This window comes from Salmo salar, chromosome 19, assembly GCF_965601325.2.
Source record: "Salmo salar chromosome 19, fSalSal1, whole genome shotgun sequence".
Taxonomy (NCBI): Eukaryota; Metazoa; Chordata; class Actinopteri; order Salmoniformes; family Salmonidae; genus Salmo; species Salmo salar.
The window spans coordinates 10,953,832-10,979,406 of NC_138309.1; the positions used below are offsets into that span (position 1 = coordinate 10,953,832).

At 44.7% G+C, this 25,575-nt stretch overlaps 1 protein-coding gene across 1 annotated transcript in view; it reads right to left on the minus strand.

Annotated features, from left to right (window-relative positions):
- The window catches only part of LOC106578422 (catenin delta-2), a 422,676-nt gene extending 417,376 nt beyond the window's left edge, over window positions 1–5,300 (minus strand). The window contains exon 1 of the mRNA XM_014157182.3: window positions 4,965–5,300. The gene's annotated coding sequence lies outside the window, so the exon portion shown is untranslated. The remainder of the gene's footprint in view (window positions 1–4,964) is intronic.
- Between the last annotated feature and the right edge of the window lie 20,275 nt (window positions 5,301–25,575).

Here is a 25,575-nt window from a genome sequence, read left to right on the forward strand (position 1 = left end):
CTCACACTATCACACACAAACACAATCTCACACATACACACTCTCACACACACACTCTCAAACGCACATCCCTCCCACCTCCTCACCCCTACGTGAGGGATAACTCTGGGATAGATTATTCACGACTGGGGAAATCATCATGATCGTTGCGCAACAGGCATGGCTTCACTTTGATGCTCAATTAGCCTTGGGAGACCTGGCCAGCCCAACCAATTACCAATTTGCTGCGTCGGGGAGCGCGACAGGCAGGCAGGCACAAACACTGTGCATGTGGTGCGGTCACCACAGACGTATCGCTATCACTGGGCCCTTGCTTGTATGCTAATGCTCCTTTCATTTGGTTAAAAAGCCACCATTGGAATAATTGATGATAAATATAGCACTGTACATCATGTTGGGATTTCTCCCTCTCTCTCTCTCTTTCATTCTCTCACAATTGTACTCTGCCTTTCTGTCTCCCTCTCTCTCTCAAGCATCAACTCTATCACTGTCTCTGTTTTTCTCTTTCTCTCTCTGCCTCCCTCTACCCTGTATCCCTCTATCCCTTTACCCTCTATCCCTCCATCTCTCTTCCTCCAGAATGGAGGGATATGTGAGGGAAGAGGAAGAGAGGGAGACCCATCGCAGAGTGGCTCATTAGGAGACAGAAAGAGGGACTACTGGCTAGCTGGCCACTGGCTACATCCCAAATATTTCTCAACAGCCAGCCTGCTCTCAACTCCCCTTTCCTTGTACCCACTGCTTGTTTCCTCTCCTTTTTTCCTTTCCTTGGTCCTTAGTCTCCTTTCTTAGGACCTTGCCAATTCTCTTGTCCTTGTTCTTGCTAAGGTTGTGTGTCATTAATAAATCTTTCCTCCTGGCATTCCCTTACAGGCTGCCTTCTATTGTTGTTTTCATGAGACTATTCTCCCCACAGCCCTGATCTACAACACCACACCTCCTGGACCACCAGGTCAACAACACCACACCTCCTGGACCACCAAGTCTACAACACCATACCTCCTGGACCACCAGGTCAACAACACCATACCTCCTGGACCACCAGGTCTACAACACCATACCTCCTGGATAACCAGGTCAACAACACCATACCTCCTAGACCACCAGGTCTACAACACCATACCTCCTGGACAACCAGGTCAACAACACCATACCTCCTAGACCACCAGGTCAACAACACCATACCTCCTGGATCACCAGGTCTACAACACCATACCTCCTGGACCACCAGGTCAACAACACCACACCTCCTGGACCACCAAGTCTACAACACCATACCTCCTGGACCACCAGGTCTACAACACCATACCTCCTGGATCACCAGGTCTACAACACCATACCTCCTGGATCACCAGGTCTACAACACCATACCTCCTGGACCACCAGGTCTACAACACCACACCTCCTGGATCACCAGAGTAAGCCTATAGACAAGCACAGGAGTATGACAGAGCTGATGTACAGCACCAGTCAAAAGTTTGGACATACCTACTCAATCAAGTGTTTTTATTTATTTTTACTATTTTTTACATTGTATAATAATAGTGAAAACATCAAAACTATGAAATAACACAAATGGAATCATGTAGTAACCAAAAAAGTGTTCAACAAATCAAAATATATTTTAGATTCTTCAAAGTAACCACCCATTGTCTTGATGACAGCTTTGCACACTCTTGGCATTCTCTCAATCAGCTTCACCTGGAATGCTTTGCCAATAGTTTTGAAGGAGTTACCACATATGCTGAGCACTTGTTGGTTGCTTTTTATTCACTCTGCAGTCCAACTCATTCCAAACCATCTCAATTGGGTTGAGGTTGAGTGATTGTGGTGGCCAGGTCATCTGATGCAGCACTCCATCACTCTCCTTCATGGTCAAATAGCCCTTACACAGCCTGGAGGTGTGTTGGGTCATTGTCCTGTTGAAAAACAAATGACAGTCCCACTAAGTGCAAACCAGATGGGATGGTGTATCGCTGCAGAATGCTGCGGTAGCCATGCTGGTTAAGTGTGCCTTGAAGTCTAAATACATCACAGACAGTGTCACAAGCAAAGCACCACCACACCATCACACCTCCTCCTCCATGCTTCACGGTGGAAACCACACATGCAGAGATCATCTGTTCACCTACTCTGCGTCTCACAAAGACACAGCGGTTGGACTCATCAGACCAAAGGACAGATTTCCAACGGTCTAATGTCCATTGCTCGTGTTTCTTGGCCCAAGCAAGTCTCTTCTTCTTATTGGTGTCCTTTAGTAGTGGTTTCTTTGCAGCAATTCGACCATGAAGGCCTGATTCACACAGTCTCCTCTGAACAGTTGATGTTGGGATGTGTCTGTTACTTGAAATCTGAGGTGCAGTTAATTCTAATGAACTTATCCTCTGCAGCAGAAGTAACTCTGTGTCTTCCTTTCCTGTGGAGGTCCTCATGAGAGCCAGTTTCATCATAGCGCTTGATGGATTTTGCGACTGCACTTGAAGAAACTTTCGAAGTTCTTGACATTTTCCAGATTGACTGACCTTCATGTCTTAAAGTAATCATGGACTGTCGTTTCTCTTTGCTTATTTGAGCTGCTCTTGCCATAATATGGACTTGGCCTTTCACCCAATAGGGGTATCTTCTGTATACAACCCCTACCTTGTCACAACACAACTGATTGGGTGAAACGCATTAAGAAGGAAAGGGAATTCCACAAATTAACCTTTAAAGCACACCTGTTAATTGAAATGCATTCCAGGTGACTATCTCATGAAGCTGGTTGAGATAATGTCAAGAGTGTGCAAAGCTGTCATAAAGGAAAAGGGTGGCTACTTTGAAAAATCTCAAATATAAAATAAATGTTGATTTTTTTTTTTAACTTCTTTGGTTACTACATGATTCCATTTGTGTTATGTCATAGTTTTGATGTCTTCACTATTATTCTACAATGTAGAAAATAGTAAAAATAAAGAAAAACCCTTGAATGAGTAGGTGTGTCCAAACGTTTGACTGGTACTGTACATATACAGCGGAAGTGGGAGGACCAACAGTGAGTTTAATCAGAGAAGAAGAGATGAAGCGAGAGGATTTACTCCGCCCAAAATCTGTCCGTGTGTGATAAGCCCTTTCTTCTATGGAGGTCTATGAGAGAGTGTGGAATTATGTGAAGCTTATTTGATCAAATAGAACTGTTGTAATGTTAATGGCTGTTACAAATGTACTGATATAAGTGGATGCACATGGCATTCCAGCATCTTTGAGAACAACTACTTAGTTGTGCCTGTTGTTCACACGTGTATCTGCCCTCTCATTGGCTAGAATGATCCCACTTGATCTGACCTCCTCCCTCCTGCCTTCCATTCATAGATGTGTGGAATGACAGTCTTAAACCACAACACACATAGAAAAGATCATTCAGACTCAGATTTAGCCTCTCTATCGCTTCATCATTTGACATGCACACACACGCGCACACACACTCAAAGAGAACACTAACTCACAGGGAAACGTTCTGGAACAGTGTCAGCATTCTGTCATGTGATGGGTTGCCAATGAACTGGGCCGGCAGATCAATAGACCAACCGACAGGTTCTTCAACACAAAACACCTTCACTCCCATCGCAGAGAAACAGAAGGGATATATTCACCTCGCTGTGCATTCATCTGCTCACATAATGAAGGACAAGGTGCCTCACGCCCACTGCACATAAAGAGGCTAATATTTAGGAAATTACTGGGTTGGATAGCTAGAGGGAGAGAGCGAGACAGAGACAGAGAGATTCAGCACCATGGATAGTAGCCTCAACGCTTGTAATTGAAGAGAGAGAGAGAGAGAGAGAGAGAGAGAGGTGTGTGTGTGTGTGTGTGTGTGTGTGTGTGTGTGTGTGTGTGTGTGTGTGTGTGCATGCGTGCAAGATGACTCGACATTGAGTTGATGGATCCTCTTAAGGTTCCTTAAGGAGATTTGTCAATGATGCCAAATTCGTTATTGATGTTGGTGCCCAAATAATCCACTTACAGAAACTCTATTTTATTTACATTGGTTAAGCAGAAGGGCCTTGATAATAGTGGTAATAATGATGCTCCTGGGTATGCACTCTGCTCAAACCCAGCTGATCTATGTATAGATGGAAATGCCCTTACAATCTGAAGGCATGCCAAACATCACCCCCACCCTACTTTCTTCTTCCCCCTCCTCCACCTCTTCTCCATCCCCAAGTCAAAATACTGCGCTGTGCCAAACAGCCGATGCAAAACCCTCCCTAACCCCCCCCCCCCCCCCCCCCCCCACAGCTATCGATTGAACCAAGACAGTGGTGAGAAACGGAGACCTCTCATTTCTCCCTGTTTTTATCACCACCCCAAACACCATCCATCTCGTTCCTTCTGTTTCTCGCGCCTGTCTTTGCAGGTGCATCGTTCCGTTTTAGATTCACATTCATCTCCAATGGACGCTATTCTATTTAAGCAGTATTCCATGTAGAACAATATCAAACGAGTATACAGCTACTGTATGTATGAATTTGTTTTAGTTAACATTTTCACTCTCTCTCTGTTCTCTCTCTATAAATCTCTCACGCGCTGCCGACGGTTAGCTAAATTTGGGTCAGTCGGTGTAGTGAACTCGAGCCAAGTCCTCACGCGCAGAATCGCCTCGGGTGAGCGAGCTCAGCTCTGTCAGAATTGAACGGATTTCCCCATCACCACGGTTCCTTCCTAATCATATCTACATGAAGCCTACATGACGGGCTATAAACCTATTATCAAGTTAGCGTTTATGCATCTTTAAGCTACTTCACATAACGGCTTCAACTGCGATTACAACGGCAAAACGACACGCATCAACGACATTCGTCCTCTCCCGGGGTAGGCTAGAACACCTATTCTCCCAATCTTCACCATGACAAGGTGGAAGAGTCAGAACATGAGGAGGAAGGGAAGCTTAGAATAAACACAGTAAAGCTGGATGACTTTGCACTTACCGAAATAAAATCCTGGGTTACGTCAACAACGACACTTATTATCCACGTCTTCCCTTGGCAGCTTTCAGTAGTATGCTGTGTGCTCAGAACGGAACCGCTCTCTCACTGTTCCCTGCAGGGGGTCTGGGGATGGACCGACCATTCGCTGGATGCTTGCCGGGACAGGCATAGGCGGGGAGAGAAGAAAAAGAGGAGGCGGCGAAGCGGTGGTAGGCTACAAAGCAAAAGACTGGAGCGAAGTACTGCTGCGCACTGGAACGAGAGGCAAGAACGCTGGAGAGGCAGGCTCGGCAGCTCCCCCGGTCTGTAGCTAACACACCAACACACATACTACACGCACACACGCACCGCAGCATCCAGATTGAGGCTCACATGTAGAAAGAGTGCCATCTTCAGGTTGTGAGAGAAGCATCTCTTCTAACTGGAATTAATGGGGAGAAATATATGCGTGATCGTGTGCGTGCGTGCGAGATTACTGGACATTGAGTTGATGGATCGTCTAAAGGATCCTCAATGAGCTTGAATGAAATTCGTTATTGATGTTGGTCCCCAAATAATACACTAACAGAAACACGATTTTTTTTTAAAAACTGGTTAAGCAGAAGGGACTCCACCCACCCTACTTTCTTCTTCCCCCTCCTTCACCTCTTCTCCATCCCCAAGTCAAAATACGCTGCTGTGCCAAACAGCCGATGCAAGACCCTCCCTAACTCTCGCCACAGCTATCGATTAAACCAAGACATAGGGGAGAAACGGAGAAAGGGAGACTTCTCATTTCTCCCTGCATCTTCAGGTTTGAGAGAAGCATCTCTTCTAACTGGACATAATGGTGAGAAATATAAAAAATTATTATTGTGTAAAATTCAGAAAGCCAAAGTGCATAAGGTTTAAGGAGGAAACATGAATTGTTGACTTGGGGCTTGGTTGAAACGTAGGGTTTTAGTGACTGTAAATACGCATACTTTAAAACAAGTTGATCATTCATTCATGGAGATTGGTGAAGTCCCACACTGATAAGCTTGCACAGGTACAAACACACACAAAGGACTCCCAACACCAGTGGTCAAATCAAATCAAATTGTATTGGTCACATACACATATTCAGCAGATGTTATTGCGGGTGTAGTGAAATGCTTGTGTTCCTAGCTCAAACAGTGCAGTAGTATCTAACAATTCACAACAATACACACACATCTAAAAGTAAAAGAATGGAATTAAGAAATATATAAATATTAGGACGAGCAATGTCGGAGTGGCATTGACTAAAATACAGTAGAATAGAATACAGTAGAATAGTATATACATATGAAATGAGTAAAGCAGTATGCAAACATTATTAAAGTGACTAGTGTTCCATTATTAAAGTGACCAGTGATTCCATGTCTATGTATATAGGGAAGCAGGTTGAGTCACCGGGTGGCAATGGTGTAAATGACTTACACTACCGTTCACAGGTTTGGGGTCACTTAGAAATATCCTTGTTTTTGAAAGAAAAGCACATTTTTTGTCCATTAAAATAAGATTAAATTGATCAGAAATACAGCGGAGACATTGTTAATGTTAAAATGACTATTGTAGCTGGAAACGGCAGATTTTTTATGGAATATCTACATAAGCGTAGGGGCCCATTATCAGCAACCATCACTCCTGTGTTCCAATGGTACATTGTGTTAGCTAATCCAAGTTTATCATTTTAAAAAGCTAATTGATCATTAGAAAACCCTTTTGCAATTATGTTAGCACAGCTGAAAACTTGTGCTGATTAAAGAAGCAACAAAACTGCCAAGAAACTGAAGATCTCGTACAACGCTGTGTACTACTCCCTTCACAGAACAACGCAAACTGGCTCTAACCAGAATAGAAAGAGGAGTGGGAGGCCCTGGTGCACAACTGAGCAAGAGGACAAGAACATTAAAGTGTCTAGTTTGAGAAACAGACGCCTCACAAGTCCTCAACTGGCAGCTTCATTAAATAGTACCCGCAAAACACCAGTCTCAATGTCAACAGTGAAGAGGCGACTATGGAATGGTGGCCTTCTAGGCAGAGTTCCTCTGCCCAATGTCTGTGTTCTTTTGGCCATCTTAATCTTTTATTTTTTTGGGCCAGTCTGAGATATGGCTTTTTCTTTGCAACTCTGCCTAGAAGGCCGGCATCCTGGAGTCGCCTATTCACTGTTGATGTTGAGACTGGTGTTTTGCAGGTACTATTTAATGAAGCTACCAGTTGAGGACTTGTGAGGCATTGCCATGCAGTCATGGGTGAACAGGGAGTACAGGAGGGGGCTGAGCACGCACCCTTGTGGGGCCCTTGTGTTGAGGATCAGCAAAGTGGAGGTGTTGTTTCCCACCTTCACCACCTGGGGGTGGCCCCTCAGGAAGTCCAGGACCCAGTTGCACAGGGTGTGGTTCAGACCCAGGGCCCCGAGCTTAATGATGAGCTTGGAAGGTACTATGGTGTGGAAGGTTGAGCTATAGTCAATGAACAGCATTCTTACATAGGTATTCCTCTTTTCCAGATGCATCATCCCTTGATCTATTGGGACTGTATGCAAATTGAAGTGGGTCTAGTGTGTCAGGTAAGGTAGAGGGGATATGATCCATAACTAGCCTCTCAAAGCACTTCATGATGACAGAAGTTAGCGCTATGGGGCGATAGTCACTTAGTTCAGTTACCTTTGCTTTCTTGGGTACAGGAACAATGGTGGACATCTTCAAGCAAGTGGAAGTAGTAAACTGGGATAGGGAGAGTTTGAATATGTCCTTAAACACTATAGCCAGCTGGTCTGTGCATGTTCTGAAGATACGGCTAGGGTTGCCGTCTGGGCCGGCAGCCTTGCGAGGGTTAACACGCTAAATGTCTTACTCACTTGCCATGGAGAATGAGAGCCCACAGTCCTTGGGAGCGGGCCATGTCGGTGACACTGTGTTATCCTCAAAGTGGGCGAAGAACGTGTTAAGCTTGTCCGGGAGCAAGATGTCGGTGTCCGCAACATGGCTGTTTTTTCCTTTGTAATCCGTGATTGTTTGTAGACCCTGCCACATACGTCTCGTGCCTGAGCCGTTGAATTGCGACTCCACTTTGTCGCTGTACTAATGTTTTGCCTGTTTGGTTGCATTACAGAGGGAATAACTACACTGTTGGTATTTGACCACATTTCCAGTCACCTTGCCATGGATAAATGCAGTGGTTCTCGCTTTCAGTTTTGCGTGAATGCTGCCGTTTATCCACTGTTTCTGGTTTAGGAAGGTTTTAATAGTTACAGTGGGTACAACGTCCCCTATACACTTCCTGATTAACTCAGTCACGTGTCCGTGTATACATCAATGTTATTCTCAGAGGTTACCCGGAACATATCCCAGTCCGCATGATCAAAACAATCTTGAAGCATGGATTCCGATTGGTCAGACCAGCGTTGAATAGACCTTAGCACGGGTACTTCCTGTTTGAGTTTCTGCCTATAGGAAGGGAGGAGCAAAATGGAGCCGTGATCTGATTTGCCAAAGGGAGAGCGGGGGAGGGCCTTGTAGGCATCCCGGAAGGGGGAGTAGCAGTGATTGAGTGTTTTAACAGCAAGAGTACTACAGTCAATGTGTTGATAGAACTTCGTTAGCGTTTTCCTCAAATTTGTTTTGTTAAAATCCCCAGCTTCAATAAATCCGGCCTCAGGATATGTGGTTTCCAGTTTGCACAAAATCTAGTGTAGTTCCTTGAGGGTTGTCGTGGTATCGGCTTGAGGGGGAATATACACGGCTGTGACTATAACCAAAGAGAATTCTCTTGGGAGGTAATACGGTCAGCATTTGATTATGAGGTATTCTAGGTCGGGTGAACAAAAGGACTTGAGTTTCTGTACGATATCACAATCACACCATGAGTAGTTAATCATGAAACATACACCACCACCTTTCTTCTTCCCAGAAAGGTCTTTATTACTGTCTGAGCGATGTACTGAGAACCCAGATGGCTGTATGGACGGGCACAGTATATCCTGAGAGAGCCTTGAGTCTGTGAAACAGAGTATGTTACAGTCCCTGATGTCTCTCTGGTAGGAAATCCTTACCCTGAGCTTGTCTACTTTATTGTCCGTAGACTGAACATTAGCAAGTAATGTACTCGGAAGCGGTGGATGGTGTGCACGCCTCCTGAGTCGGACTAGAAATCCACTTCGAATACCTCTTCTCTGCCGGTGGCGTCGTGGAGCAGCTAATGGGATAAGTTGCTCTGGGGGGTACGAACAAAGGATCCAATTCGGGAAAGTTGTATTCCTGGTCGTAATGCTGGTGAGTTATCGCCCCTCTGATATCCAAAAGTTATTTCCGGCTGTTTGTAATAACACAAAAAAATGTTCTGGGCTATTAATGTAAGAAATAAAATACAAAAAAACTATATACTGCAAAGTTGCTTAGGAGCTAGAAGCAGAGCTGCCATGTCTGCCATCTTGCTAGTATCTATATATTTGGTCCAAGGTTGTTCAGTGCTGCACATAATGGAGTAGTAGGCTAGCAGTAGTTCACATGGTGCTGAGCTGGTCATGGTCTCTCTCATGAGGTAGATTTTTGATGATAGTTCTAGTTATTTTTAATTTTTTTCTTAGTCTGTCTGTCTGTCTGTCCAGCCTGGTAGCAACTGTTAAGCGTCAGTCTGGTATGTTTTTCTAAAAGATAGTGAAGCATAAGTCAATACATTGCATTCAAAGCAAAAAAGTTGGTGATAAATCTGCAATTGGAAAATGTGTGAAAGACTCAGACAGACATTTCTCGGTCTATCCTTCCTCTCTCTCTCTTCTATCTCTACCTCCTCTCTCCCTCCACTCCCTCGCTCTCTCTCACCCATCCTCTCCTGTCTTCCCTCCTTCACCCTCTCTCTCTCCTGTCTCTCCCTCACTCTCCCCCTTCTCTTCCCCCCCTCCATTCTCTCTCCCTCCTCTCCCCCACCTCCACAGACAGACATACAGACTATCTGTGCATCAATATCCTATCTGTTGACTCTCTCTCCCCCCTCTCTCCTTCACCCTTCTCTCTGTCTCCCTCCTTCACCCTCCATTCTCTCTTCCTCTTTCTTCACCTCCCTCCCCCTCCTCTCATCTCTCTCCCATCTCTCTCTCTCCCCCTCGCCTCTCCCACCTCCATAGATGGCTGTCTGTCTGAGTCTTTCACCAATTTACCCTTTGCAGGTTTATCACCAATTATTTTGCCTTGAACGCAATGTACACCTCATGTGTACTCCTCATGTATGCCTCATGACAAATATCTTTTTGCAAAAGCATACCAGACTGACACTTAACAGTGATTGAAGGGGAAGGTGCTCAACAACAAAAAAAGGGTTACGCACCCATGTAACATTGTTAAGCATAGGCCTATTTATTTCTGCAACAACACAGTCTCTCATTACACATTTTAAGTTACAGTGCCTCCTAAAGACATGATTGACATCGGGGAAAAGAGGCACATTGTATCAGCAGATCATTGATATTGATGTTAATCTGCTAGTTAGCTAGCTCAATTATTTGTTTTACTCATTATGATTTATCTTTAATGCTCTTAAATAATAACGTCATAATATAATATTCAGAATCTTCTAACTCATTATATATGGCCAGCTGGCTAGTGGCTTGTGTGACTACTGTAGTATGTGGTGGTTAGCTGGAGTCTAGACTAGCTGTGTTGCTGCTGCCCTGACACACGTGTGCAACTCCCGACTGAAGAAGGGATGGAGTTGGGTTGGAGGGTTGTACAGCCACTCCTCTCTATGTCTTTTTGCCTTTCTCTGCTGCGCGTTGGCTATCAACCAACCAGACCGAATACTGATGTTGATGTAAATCAAGTGTTATCAAGTGTTGATCAAATGTTATGCTGCTGTGGCAGTACTGTTGATTTTTAAACTAGGTAGCTATATTTAAAAGAATATATACAGTACCAGTCAAACGTTGACACACCTACTCATTCCAGGGTTTAGCTTTATTTTTACTATTTTCTACATTGTAGAATAATAGTGAAGACATCAAAACTATGAAATAACACATATGGAATCATGTAGTAACCAAAAAAGTGTTCAACAAATATATTTTATATTTGAGATTCTTCAAAGTAGCCTTGATGACAGCTTTGCACACTCTTGGCATGGGAGGGAGGCCTGATGAGCCGGCTGAGGCATGGGAGACTGACGAGCTAACCAACGCTTTAGAACCTGTCGAGCCAGCTGAGGCACGGAAGCCTGACAAGCTAGCTGAGTCATCCCCGGTAGCTTCGGCAATGGAAGCCTGACGAGCCAACCGAGGCTTGTAAACCTATCGAGCCAGCTGAGGCATAGAAGCCTAACGAGCCAGCTGCCCTTGGACCCAACGTCACCAAAAATCCTATTGCTTCCCTTTGGCGAGGCGTTATACTGTAGCGTCTGAGGAAAGAACCAAAGGGAATGACAGATATAGGGGAGGTAATCAGGAAGGTGATGGAGTCCAGGTGAGTCTCATGAGGCACAGGTACGCGTAACAATGGTGACAGGTGTGCATAATAATGAGTAAACTGGCAACAACGATCGCCAGAGAGGGGGAGTGGGAGTAGGCGTGACACCTTGAGACAATAGAGACATGGATTGTGTATGTGTGCCATTCAGAGGGTGAATGGGCAAGACAACAGATTTAAGTGCCTTTGAACGGGGTATGTTAGTAGGTGCCAGGCGCACCGGTTTGAGTGTGTCAAGAACTGAAAAGCTGCTGAGTTTTTCACGCTCAACAGTTTCCCGTGTGTATCAAGAATGGTCCACCACCCAAAGGACATCCAGCCAACTGGACACAAATGTGGGAAGCTTTGGAGTCAACATGGGCCAGCATCCCTGTGGAACGCTTTTGACACTTTGTAGTCCATGCCCTGACGAATGGAGTCTGTTCTGAGGGCAAAAGGGGGTGCAACTCAATATTAGGATTGTGTTCCTAAAATGTTGTACACTCAGTGTATATAGTGTGTATCACAGGAGGTTGGTGGCACCTTAATTGGGGAGAACGGGCTTGGTTGGAACGGAATAAGTAGAATGGTACCAAATACATCAAACATGTTTTCCAAGTGTTTGATGCCATTCCATTTTCTCTGTTCCAGCCATTATTATGTGCTGTTCTCCCCTAAGCAGCCTCCACTGGTGTGTATATATAGTCTAGTGAGTGTGCGTAGGGTCAGTGCAAGATAGAGTCAGTGTAGATAGTTTGGGTAACCATTAATTGACTATTTAGCAGTCCTATGGCTTGGGGGTAGAAGCTGTCTGGGAACGATGTTTCGGTAACGTTTGCTGGATGTTAACAGAGTGAACAGTCTATGGCTTGGTTGGCTGGAGTCTGAGGCAATTTTTTGGGCCTTCCTCTGGCACCGCCTGATATAGAGGTCCTTGATGGCAGGGAGCTCGGCCCCAGTGATTTACTCTTTCTCGTATAGTCCACAATCAGCTCCTTGGTCTTACTGAGGTTGAGGGAGAGGTTGTTGTCCTGGCACAACACTGCTAAGTCTTTGGCCTCCTCCCTGTAGGCTGTCTCATCCTCGCCGGTGATCAGGCCTACCCCATCATGTCATCAGAAAACTTGATGATGGTGTTGGAGTCGTGCGTGGCCACGGAGTTGTGGGTGTCTATCTTATTTTTCCTCTGAGGGTAAATTCTAATATTCATTAATCAAATGAAATTGATTCCCCTACTCATGGACTTAAACGTGGTGCCTGAATATAACTTGTCTAGTTGTTGTTTATCTGCCTGTTTCTGATACGGTTTAGATTCATTGATAGGCTACTGTGTAACATTTATATTTACAACAAATAGGTAATAGACAATCAATGGTCATTTTGTTTTAGCATTTAACAATATTACAATTTACACATTACTGACTCACTACAACTCAGTAGGAAACAGACATAGAGATGGACGTTACCTATAGCCTACATTTATTCAGAAATTCAGTTTCAAGAATTTTGTCATTGTTTAGCTCAGTCTAACAAACATTTCATACTCACGGTACTTACTGGTTCTGATCAGCTGTGGTATTTGGTATTTGTATGTAGCTATGTAATTATCTTGAAAAGTTTATTCAGCTAAGATTTGTATGTAAGTCAATTTCCTTTTGGGGTTTTGTAGCCTACATGTAATTTCTTGCTTTCGCCATCCATTCACTAAACATATGGACATCCTGCACTTGCACTTGTAATTAAACCATTCTGCACTTGAATACCTTATCAAAGCATGCCTTCCTGTCACCTCCTTTGTCCTTAAGGGTCAATTATTTTACACCCACAATGACACACACACACAGTCTTGTACAGCTAACCTTATGGGGGCACACAATTCAGTCCCATTCAAAATCCTATTTTCCCTAACCCTAAACCTAAACTTAACCCTAACCCGTACTCTTACTCTAACCCTAACCTTAACCCAAAATCCTAACCTTAACCCTAACCCTAGCTCCTAACCCTAAACCAAATTCTAACCCTAGACCCCCTAGAAATAGCATTTGACTTTGTGGGGACCAACAAAATGTCCTCAGTTGGTCAAATTTTGTTTGTTTTCTGATCCCCAAAAGAATAGTTAAACACACACACACACACACACGCACACACACGCGCGCGCACACACACACAACACACACAGACACACAGGAATTCAGACTTCACAGTTCAGTTTAACATATAATCAATTTTTGTTGAAAGCAAAACATTGATATAATCATTGTAAAATGATGACAGTGTGCATTGACACCAATCAACCCAGTAAAACCAACACCCAAATATCAAATAGAAGATTTATGTGGCTCTTGCTAAAAGTCATTAACTATATGGGGAATAGGGTGCAAGTCAATGAGATGGCTGGAGACTCAACCAGTGAGATGAATAGATATGCTAGTTACCTGAATGGCAATGAACTTGACTCTCGCTCTGAGGACATGATAAGGGAAAAGACACCTTTTAAGATGAGTAGCACATTTTTACCTCCCGAAATAAATCCCTCTCTTGAAACATACTGCCTTCTTGTTGAGAAAGATGTATATCATTTCCTGGCTAAGAAACAAGAATACAACTATACATGGTATTCCACAATATATCCAAAGCAGAAAAATAATCCCTTATGGCAGTGGTTCCCAACCTTTTCAGTTACTGTACCACCAACTGAATTTTGCTCAGCCTGGAGTACCCCTGAAGTACCTCCTTATGTGCATTTTACCAGTAGACCTATGCTTCCATGAGTCTTCTCAAATACCTCCTGTGGATAGGCCAAGTAGCCCCAGGGGTCCTACTACCCATGGTTGTGAACCACTGCCTTATGGAACTCAAGAATGACTCTACTATCATTATAAAACCTGCTGACAAAGGAGGTGCAAAAGTGATGCAAAAGGCTGCAGAAGGCTGCAGACTATGTCTTCCCTGTGTCGCTCAGTTGGTAGAGCATGGTGTTTGCAACGCCAGGGTTGTGGGTTCGATTCCCACGGGGGACCAGTATGGAGACAAAAAAATGTAAGAAATGTATGAATTCACTACTGTAAGTCGCTCTGGATAAGAGTGTCTGCTAAATGACTAAAATGTAAAAAAATGTGTGTTTGTAAATGGCCAATAGGTGGTGCAATTGAACCTGAAAGCTCACTGAAACTTTCAAATCCTTGAGCTGCCCTTGACTTAAGTACAGTGGAACCATTGGAATAGTCTCAAAAGTGAAAGTATTTGACCCAGGTCTGGTATAAATATCTGATTGACTAGGACAAGTAGTACAAACTCTTATATCAATGGATATTCCATAGATTTTCAGGTTGCAGTCTGCTTTATTTCACAGTCCACTACATACCAGAAATTCCATGATAAACTGTGACCGACTAACTCGATTTGGTCTTATGTAGCAAAATGTTAAATTGTGTTTTTTACATTGGATAAAAGTAGAGACTCAGAAATAGAAAATGGTGTATCATACATTGCAGTTGAGGAACAATGGGAAAGTAATTCTCCATTGAAAGTTGATAAACTTGTAATGCCACTTTAGAGAAAATGGCCCTTGAATCTTTTGGTACACCTACTGGAGAGCTCTTCTTTGTCTACACCTATTCAGCATTATTCACAGCCTCTTAAGTCTTAGCCCCACCCATCTCTTTAAGGATTTACATTTGAGGCCATGTGCTAAACAGAGTGAGTAAGGTAGTGTAGTAAACAACTGTTTTCAAGACTAAAAGTGGTTTAAGTAGCAGCCCACAAGGAAAAACTCTAGGTAAAAATACATTTTATCTAGTCCTTGGCCTATATCCCAATCTGTCTTTGAAAATATGTTTATGAAATACAATAGATGCCCATAATGACCCCCGGACACACCTGGCTAACTTGCTGGGCCGTGTAATCATTATTTTGTGAAGTGGAGTCTTTTGTTTAGACTCGCAGCAAGCTAGCTAGCTACCTAAACAATGAACCAAAATCCCAACCCATAGCTACAGTACAAATGGATTGTCATAGTAAGCCACCATGTATACAGTGCTGGAGTATGAATCTGCAGGTAGCTAAAGCTAAACAACAAGGTTCAATGTTAGCTAGCTAGCTAACATTAGGCTTTAACTAACCATGCAAATAGATTTCTGAGATATAAATAATATTACTACACAGATCATACACGTAACATTTGGTAGCGAGCCAGCAAGCTAACGTTCACTAGCTAGCAAACAGTAAACTTTAACTTGCATTGAAAACAACTTTCTGACAAAATTAGAAATGTATAATATCTGAAAATGTATCTAGACTCTTACCCATATATATGGATGAACGCTTCATGGCAGCGTGTCTTTTCTGTTTGGTTTGTAGCTAGCTACAGCTTGTTTGGCCCATTGTTGTGTGAAGTCACTCTGGTTCACACTGACCGTGTGCAGAAAGTAACTTTTTCCCACTGATCTTTGTCGATTGCGCCGGCTAAATGTAAGTGTTGGCAGGTAGCCTAGTGGTTAGAGTGTTGGGACATTAACAGAAAGGTTGCTAGATCTTATCCCTGAGCTGACAAGGTTGTTCTGCCTCTGAACAAGGGAGTTAACCCACTGTTCCTAGGCCGCCATTGTAAATAAGAATTTGTTCTTTACTGACTTGAATAGTTAAATAAAGTTTAAATAAAATAAAATACAAAAATTAATTCTGGACAGCAATGTTGTTGAGAGCAGTAGCAACACTTTTGCAGTTTTCTATGACTAACGTTGTATCTTTCAAAAAAGCTGCGGTAGCAAGGATTTTCTACACGTTTTTATTTATTTTTTATTTCACCTTTATTTAGCCAGGTAGGCCAGTTTAGAACAAGTTTTCATTTACAACTAAGATAAGATAAAGATAAAGCAAAGCAGTGCGACACAAACAACAACACAGAGTTACACATGGAATAAACAAACTTACAGTCAATAACACAATAGAAAAGTATATATACAGTGTGTGCAAATGAAGTAAGATTAGGGAGGTAAGGCAATAAATTGGCAAAATAGGATATTGGCCAAGAGGCAAAATAATTACAATTTAGCAAATAAACACTGGAGTGATAGATGTGCAGAAGATGAATGTGCAAGTAGAGATACTGGGGTGCAAAGGAGCAAAAACAAATAAATAACAATATGGGGATGAGGTAGTTGGATGGGCTATTTACAGATGGGCTAAGTACAGGTGCAATGATCTGTAAGCTGCTCTGATGGCTGATGCTTAAAGATTGTAGGACTGCCGGGGTGTTAAGCATATCCCAGTTTAGGTCACCTAACAGTACAAACTCTGAAGATAAATGGGAGGCAATTAATTCACATATGATGTCCAGGGCGCAGCTGGGGGCTGAGGGGGGTCTATAACAAGCGGCAACCGTGAGAGACTTATTTCTGGAAAGGTGGATTTTTAAAAGTAGAAGCTCGAACAGTTTGGGCACAGACCTGGATAGCGTGACAGAACTCTGCAGGCTCTCTCTGCAGTAGATTGCAACTCCACCCCCTTTGGCAGTTCTATCTTGGCGGAAAATGTTGTAGTTGGGGATGGAAATTTCATAATTTCTGGTGGCGTTCCTAAGCCAGGATTCAGACACAGCTAGGACATCAGGGATGGCGGAGTGTGCCAAAACAGTGAAAAAAATGTCAACAAATGATAGCGCCTGGGGAATAGGAGTGGAACTGAGCAGCTCATGTTATAGTCAGAAGCGAGCTACATGGCAGACCAATAGGAACACTTCTCTCGGCATATCTAGCCCATCCATTATCTCAGCCAATCGTAGCTAGCGGGAAGGTTCATGGCTTTTTCTGTGACTAAACCAACTATGTTCGTAATTTAACAATTTTACTTTTTTTTACAGATGGCATACAAGTTTGTTATTAAGGCACATGAAAGTTCATATGTTCCAGAAGGCATTTCTGCACCCCAAAAATAAAAACAAAGTTCAAATGACTCTCCTATGAAGTAGTGACGTGCGACATACGCCTAGTTTCTTGAAATGGTTCACAAATGGTAGTTAGATCAAATTGTATCAAACTCAATACTGTGTTACAGTAAAGCAATGATGTGAGTTAGGATTAGGGCTGTTGCGGTGACCTTATTACCGGCACACTGGCGGTCACGAGTCATGAAGGCAGTCAAATTCCACGTGACCATTTAGTCACTACTCCAAGCTCTGATGCTGCTGATGGTCATCAGTAGCCTACCAAACGTGCTAACTGCCTGGTACTTAGCACTCTATTGTCCCTCTAAACACTCTGACATCAATGCAAATGTAATCGAAAGTCTAATCAAACACTTCATGAGAGCCAATGAGCTCTTGACGGTGTCATGGGACCTGCGCCTACGCTTGGCACAATCCATTGAAGCAGGATCAGCTCTCACAACTCCTCTCTGATTGCTTCCAGTGTCACCAAAGTGCTGTCAAGCCACAATTTGTCCATCACATTTGATATAGCAGTGGCATTCTGGGTTCCTCCGTGCTACATTCTTTTGAGGACGTTATCATTTTTCATCCTATTATATCCAGGTGCAATATTCTGTGCAACCTCTATTAAAAAATGTATGGCCTCCATGGTTTTTGTGACTGGGTGGATCTTCACTATTTTCTAAGGCTTGCTGGTTCCAGCACCAATGCACACACCTATCCCGTAGTTGGAAGTGAATCCTCTCTTGTGCCAAGTGCCATCAAAGGATACATTAATGTCTATGATGACGTCCTCCTCCTCCTTCAGCATCTCTGCTATATCTGGGTCTATATCTGTGTATGCTCTTCTAATTATCTTTGCAGCACTCTCCATTCACTGTAGCTCTCTCTGAATCTCTTCAACTAAAGTGGGGGGAAAAAGTACTTATTATGTCTGTCGACATTACAGTCATAACTGCATATCAGCATGTATTTACTTTATGTAAAGCTAATTTCTCAGTAATCACGGTAGGCTACAGCCTTATGACACTGTAGGCCTATGTGACAGTCTCATTGTATAGTTATGTTTTCCTGTTACTCTGTTTTATTCACTTTGAATAGATTTGCTGGAGCAAGAAACTCAATTTTATTTATACACAGCAAGTCACCTGACAATAATGTGCAACTCTCCCTTTTTATTTATCTGTCACTCTCCTGTACGTCCTGTTCCTGCTCCTCGCACTAGCCCGGTGGTGCGTGTCACAAGTGAAACGAACACAACTAAATATGGTCTCTAATTGGAGGTCATTGCCACAAACCAACATAGAACTAGAAAACTAGAATAAACATAGAAATATAAAACATCAAACACCCAATACAAACACCCCCTGCCACGCCCTGACCAACTACAATGACAAATAACCCCTTTTACTGGTCAGGAAGTGACAGTACCCCCCCCCCCCCCCCCCCCCCCCCCAAAGGTGCAGACCCTGAATGCACCTCAAAACAAAACCCACAAAAACAACCCCAAACCTAACGGGAGGGAAGGGAGGGTGGCCACCATCAACGACGGTTCCTGTGCTACACCCCCCCTTCCCAATCCTCCCACCACGGAGGTGGCTCTGGCTCTGGCCTTAGCTCCCGTTCAGCAGACTCTGGGCTGCGCGGCATCTCTGGAGGCCCCGGGCTGAGAGGCGTCGCTGGAGGTCCCGGGCTGAGAGGCGTCGCTGGAGGCCCGGGCTGAGAGGCATCGCTGGAGGCTCCTGGCTGAGGAGCATCGCTGGAGGCTCCTGGCTGAGGAGTGTCGCTGGAGGCTCCGGGCTGGGGAGCATCGCTGGAGGCTCCTGACTGGGGAGCGTCGCTGGAGGCTCCTGACTGGGGAGACGTCACTGGAGGCTCAGGGCTGAGGAGCATCTCTGTCAGTTCCGTACTGTAGGCCGTCTCTGTCGGTTCCGGACTGTAGGACGTCTCTGTCGGTTCCGGACTGTAGGACGTCGCCGGAAGCACTGGACGGGGAACTGTCGCCTGAAGCTCTGGACGGGGAACTGTCGCCGGAAGCTCTGGACGGGGAACTGTCGCCGGAAGCTCTGGACGGGGAACTGCCACCGGAAGCTCTGGACGGGGAACTGTCGCCCGAAGCTCTGGACGGGGACTGCGCACTGGAGGCCTGATGCGTGGGGCTGGCTTAAGAGGCGCCAGACTAGTAACCCGCACCACAGGGCTAGTGCGAGGAGCAGGAACAGGACGTACTGGGCTGGGCAGGCGCACTGGAGGCCTGATGCGTGGGGCTGGCTTTGGAGGCGCCAGAAAAGTAACACGCACCACAGGGCTAGTGCGAGGAGCAGGAACAGGACGTACCAGACTGGGCAGACGCACTGGAGGCTTGATGCGTGGGGCTGGCTTTGGAGGCGCCAGACTAGTAACCTGCACCACAGGGCTAGTGCGAGGAGCAGGAACAGGACGTACTGGGCTGGGCAGGCGCACTCGAGGCCTGATGCGTGGGGCTGGCTTTGGAGGTGCCAGAACAGTAACACGCACCACCGGGCTAGTGCGAGGAGCAGGAACGGGACATACCGGACTGGGCAGACGCACTGGAGGCCTGATGTGTGGGGCTGGCTTTGGAGGCGCCAGACTAGTAACACGCACCTCAAGGCTAGTGCGGAGAGCAGGAACAGGACGTACTGGACTGGGCTGACGCACTGGAGGAAGAGTACGAGGAGCAGGAACAGGATACACTGGGCCATGAACCCTCACCGGCGGTCTGATGCTTGCAACTTGCATTACCGGTTCTGGCTTGATGCTGGCTCTAGCATGACACCTGTGAGGAGCTTTCACCAAGCGCACCGGGCTGTAGCTGCGCACTGGCGATACCGTGCATATCTCCGCATAACATGGTGCTTGCTTGATCCGTCGCTCCCTATAGTAAGCACAGGTGCTCCTTCGTGCCCTTTCCGCCAGTACCTCTCTCCGGAATCTCACGTCAAGCTCCTTGCTTGATTCCTTGACTGGCTCCTTTTTGCTCCACGGCTCTCTCCTGTACGCCCGGGAAGTTAGGTCAGGGCTCCCCCTGACTTAGCCCAACTCCCGGTATGCCCCCCCCCAAAAAATGTGGGGTGCCTCCTCACCTCCTGAAATGGAGGATATAATGCCTCATACCTCCGTCATTCCCTCTTAGCTTCCTCCAGCTCCTCCTTCGGGCGCTGGTACTCCCCAGCCTGGCTCCATGGACCCTGACCATCGAGGATCTCCTCCCATGTCCATGACTCCAAATAGCTCTCCTGCTGCTCCTTCCTCCGCTGCTTGGTCCTTCTTTGGTGGGTGGTTCTGTCACAAGCGTCGTTGAAGGGGGACCAAAACGCAGCGGGTATAGTGATCATCTTCTTTTATTAATTACTAAATAAAGTGAACACTTAAACAAAAACAATAAACGACAACCAACTGTTCTGTAAGGTAACCCAACCATACAGAAAGCAACCACCCACAAAACACAAGTGAAACGAACACAACTAAATATGGCCTTCAATTAGAGACAACAACAACCAGCTGTCTCTAATTGGAGGTCATTGCCACAAACAACATAGAACTAGAAAACTAGAATAAACATAGAAATATAAAACATAGAACAAAACCCGAAAAACATCAAAACACCCAATACAAACACCCCCTGCCACGCCCTGACCAACTACAATGACAAATAACCCATTTTACTGGTCAGGACGTGACACTCTTAAATACTAGTAAAACTAAATGCATGCTCTTCAACCGATCGCTGCCCGCACCCGCCCGTCCATCTAGTATCACTACTCTGGATGGTTCTGACTTAGAATATGTGGACAACTACAAATACCTAGGTGTCTGGTTAGACTGTAAACTCTCCTTCCAGACTCACATTAAGCATCTCCAATCCAAAATTAAATCTAGAATCGGCTTCCTATTTCGCAACAAAGCATTCTTCACTCATGCTGCAAACATACCCTCGTAAAACTGACTATCCTACCGATCCTTGAATTCGGCGATGTCATTTACAAAATAGCCTCCAACACTCTACTCAGCAAATTGTATGTAGTCTATCACAGTGCCATCCGTTTTGTCACCAAAGCCCCACATACTACCCACCACTGCGACCTGTATGCTCTCGTTGGCTGGCCCTCGCTTCATATTCATCGCCAAACTCACTGGCTCCAGGTCATCTATAAGTCTTTGCTAGGTAAAGCCCCGCCTTATCTCAGCTCACTGGTCACCATAGCAGCACCCACAGCACGCGCTCCAGCAGGTATATTTCATCCCCAAAGCCAACTCCTCTTTTGGCCGCCTTTCCTTCCAGTTCTCTGCTGCCAATGACTGGAACGAATTGCAAAAATCACTGAAGCTGGAGTTTTATATCACCGTCACTAGCTTTAAGCATCAGCTGTCAGAGCAGCTTACCGAGCATTGCACCTGTACATAGCCCATCTGTAAATATCCCACCCAACTACCTCATCACCATATTGTTATTTTTTTTCTTCTCCTGTGCACCCCAGTATCTCTACTTGCACATTCATCTTCTGCATATCTATCACTCCAGTGTTTAAATGCTAAATTGTAATTATTTCACCACTATGGCCTTTTTATTGCCTTACCTCCCTAATCTTACAACATTTGCACACACTGTATATAGATTTTTCTATTGTGTTATTGACTGTACGTTTGTTTATCCCATGTGTAACTCTGTGTTGTTTGTGTCGCACTGCTTTGCTTTATCTTGGCCAGGTCCCAGTTGTAAATGAGAACCTGTTTTCAACCGACCTACCTGGTTAAATAAAGGTGAAGTAAACAAATAAACATGCTAACAAGAACAACATTAATGGTAGGTGTAGTTGACGGAGTTGGTATAAAATTATAGAAATCAAATACTTATATACATCATTGCCAATGTATTTGTACATTTGATGAAAGTATAGTTGCAAAATATCCCAAAATCAGAAAATTGACAGATGGAAGCGAAATCCAAATTTTAGCTTGTGGTGCCTGGCCTTAAATCAAGAATAGTCTGATGTGTGACAATATTAGCCTATCACTTGTGAATTATATATTATAACTTGTGAATGATGCCCAGCGTAAGGCAAGAAACAATGCTTTTTTGTGTGACTTTTTCTAATCATAGTCGCACATCTCATGTAGCCTAGCCCATAGCCCAAGGTTTGTTTCACAAATAGCTTCTTAATACCACCACATTAATCCTCTTTACAAGGGGTGTAGAGCCTAACTGGCATACATAAGCAACGCGTGAGTTTCAAGTTTGGGGAAGATAAATGCACCTTTATAATAAAAGCCTCACATGCATAACTGGATTTGCAGTCACTTTTGTTAATGTTATTTTTTCTGCTAATGGAACATTCGTGCGTACTGCCGTGTGCGCATTTCTGCGCTTAGAATGAGAAGAAATAGCGTAAGTTTATCAACATTTTAAGCTAAACGTTCTGATCTGTTGCGTAAGCCACATTGCTAAAATCTTTTTTGATGCTAGTGCTTGTATTAATTTCGGATCTATTGCACAACTATCCCAGACTAAGTTTGGAATATTTATTCCTCACATAGAAATATGGGGGATAGTAGATTGACATAGGCTAGTGCTATTGCTGTTCGTTAGGCCTACACATCTTGCGTGACAAAAAGTAAATGTGGACAGTTCTTACAATATCTTCAATATGGACCTCGGAACTGGATAAGCAGTTGCTTCCCCGATGTGTCTATTTTCACTTGTAGCCTGTGAGAAAGACCGATCACATAATGGAGAGCCATGTGAGTGAGAGGTGCTTCGGAGCACGCAGCACTCAGGAGAAAGGCACAACGCAACACTCCGGGCCAAGGGCACAACTGCCACCGGCCGCATAAACCATGGATTTTTTTAGGGTGCATTACGGCCACACAAAGGGGATGCCGCCGGGAAATTCGAGGCATTATCAAGCGCTTGTCAAATTGTGAAAGAGAGACTGCCGAAGTGTGTTCAGCCTGTGCAAAACACACAAAGCAGAGCTAACGCCTTTCAAGTTACTTTTTTCAAATCATCATTAGAGTCGCATCATGCAGCCTTATAATGTATTAAAAATCTAAACATATCTAAACACCGTTTGTAAAACTAAAATTATATTAATCTCCAAATTAAGCATTTCTTTGTTAACCACTCAACATCGAATAGCCAGAATACCTGCATGTGCGCACTCCCTAAAAACGTTTGGAGAAAATATCCTTTTTATTTTATTCAGCTTTGTTCAATTGTATTTTTCATACTATACTGCTCAAAAAAATAAAGGGAACACTTAAACAACACATCCTAGATCTGAATGAAAGAAATAATCTTATTAAATACTTTTTTCTTTACATAGTTGAATGTGCTGACAACAAAATCACACAAAAATAATCAATGGAAATCCAATTTATCAACCCATGGAGGTCTGGATTTGGAGTCACACTCAAAATTAAAGTGGAAAACCACACTACAGGCTGATCCAAATTTGATGTAATGTCCTTAAAACAAGTCAAAATGAGGCTCAGTAGTGTGTGTGGCCTCCACGTGCCTGTATGACCTCCCTACAACGCCTGGGCATGCTCCTGATGAGGTGGCGGATGGTCTCCTGAGGGATCTCCTCCCAGACCTGGACTAAAGCATCCGCCAACTCCTGGACAGTCTGTGGTGCAACGTGGCGTTGGTGGATGGAGCGAGACATGGTGTCCCAGATGTGCTCAATTGGATTCAGGTCTGGGGAACGGGCGGGCCAGTCCATAGCATCAATGCCTTCTCTTGCAGGAACTGCTGACACACTCCAGCCACATGAGGTCTAGCATTGTCTTGCATTAGGAGGAACCCAGGGCCAACCGCACCAGCATATGGTCTCACAAGGGGTCTGAGGATCTCATCTCGGTACCTAATGGCAGTCAGGCTACCTCTGGCGAGCACATGGAGGGCTGTGCGGCCCCCCAAAGAAATGCCACCCCACACCATGACTGACCCACCGCCAAACCGGTCATGCTGGAGGATGTTGCAGGCAGCAGAACGTTCTCCACGGCGTCTCCAGACTCTGTCACGTCTGTCACGTGCTCAGTGTGAACCTGCTTTCATCTGTGAAGAGCACAGGGCGCCAGTGGCGAATTTGCCAATCTTGGTGTTCTCTGGCAAATGCCAAACGTCCTGCACAGTGTTGGGCTGTAAGCACAACCCCCACCTGTGGACGTCGGGCCCTCATACCACCCTCATGGAGTCTGTTTCTGACCGTTTGAGCAGACACATGCACATTTGTGGCCTGCTGGAGGTCATTTTGCAGGGCTCTGGCAGTGCTCCTCCTGCTCCTCCTTGCACAAAGGCAGAGGTAGCGGTCCTGCTGCTGGGTTGTTGCCCTCCTACGGCCTCCTCCAGGTCTCCTGATGTACTGGCCTGTCTCCTGGTAGCGCCTCCATGCTCTGGACACTACGCTGACAGACACAGCAAACCTTCTTGCCACAGCTCGCATTGATGTGCCATCCTGGGTGAGTTGCACTACCTGAGCCACTTGTGTGGGTTGTAGACTCCGTCTCATGCTACCACTAGAGTGAAAGCACCGCCAGCATTCAAAAGTGACCAAAACATCAGCCAGGAAGCATAGGAACTGAGAAGTGGTCTGTGGTCCCCACCTGCAGAACCACTCCTTTATTGGGTGTGTCTTGCTAATTGCCTATAATTTCCACCTGTTGTCTATTCCATTTGCACAACAGCATGTGAAATGTATTGTCAATCAGTGTTGCTTCCTAAGTGGACAGTTTGATTTCACAGAAGTGTGATTGACTTGGAGTTACATTGTGTTGTTTAAGTGTTCCCTTTATTTTTTTGAGCAGTGTATAAAATAATGCCACGGAATTCTAAGCAAATCTTGTCTGCTAAATTAACTAGTGTAGCCCACAGCCATTAGCCAGATCAGGACCCAACATAAGGACAGGCTATGTGTGAAAGCCAAGATATGTTAAATGTGTTTGTTAATTAACGGTCAATTACCGTGAGACCGACAGTTATTTGCTTGACAATCACCGGCTGACGAAATTGTGTGACCTCCACAGCCCTAGTTAGGATGATGACTGGTGTGTGTTGGAATGTTTCTCACATAGGGGAGAGAAACTATTTTTCTCTAGCTCTAGACTTCCTGGAGCTGATGGGTGGATAAAGTATGAGGAAATGTCATCACACACACATTCTTGTTTCAGACACATAGAAATGGTCAGCGTTTTCTATGGTGATGATTAATTCAAAGCATTTAAG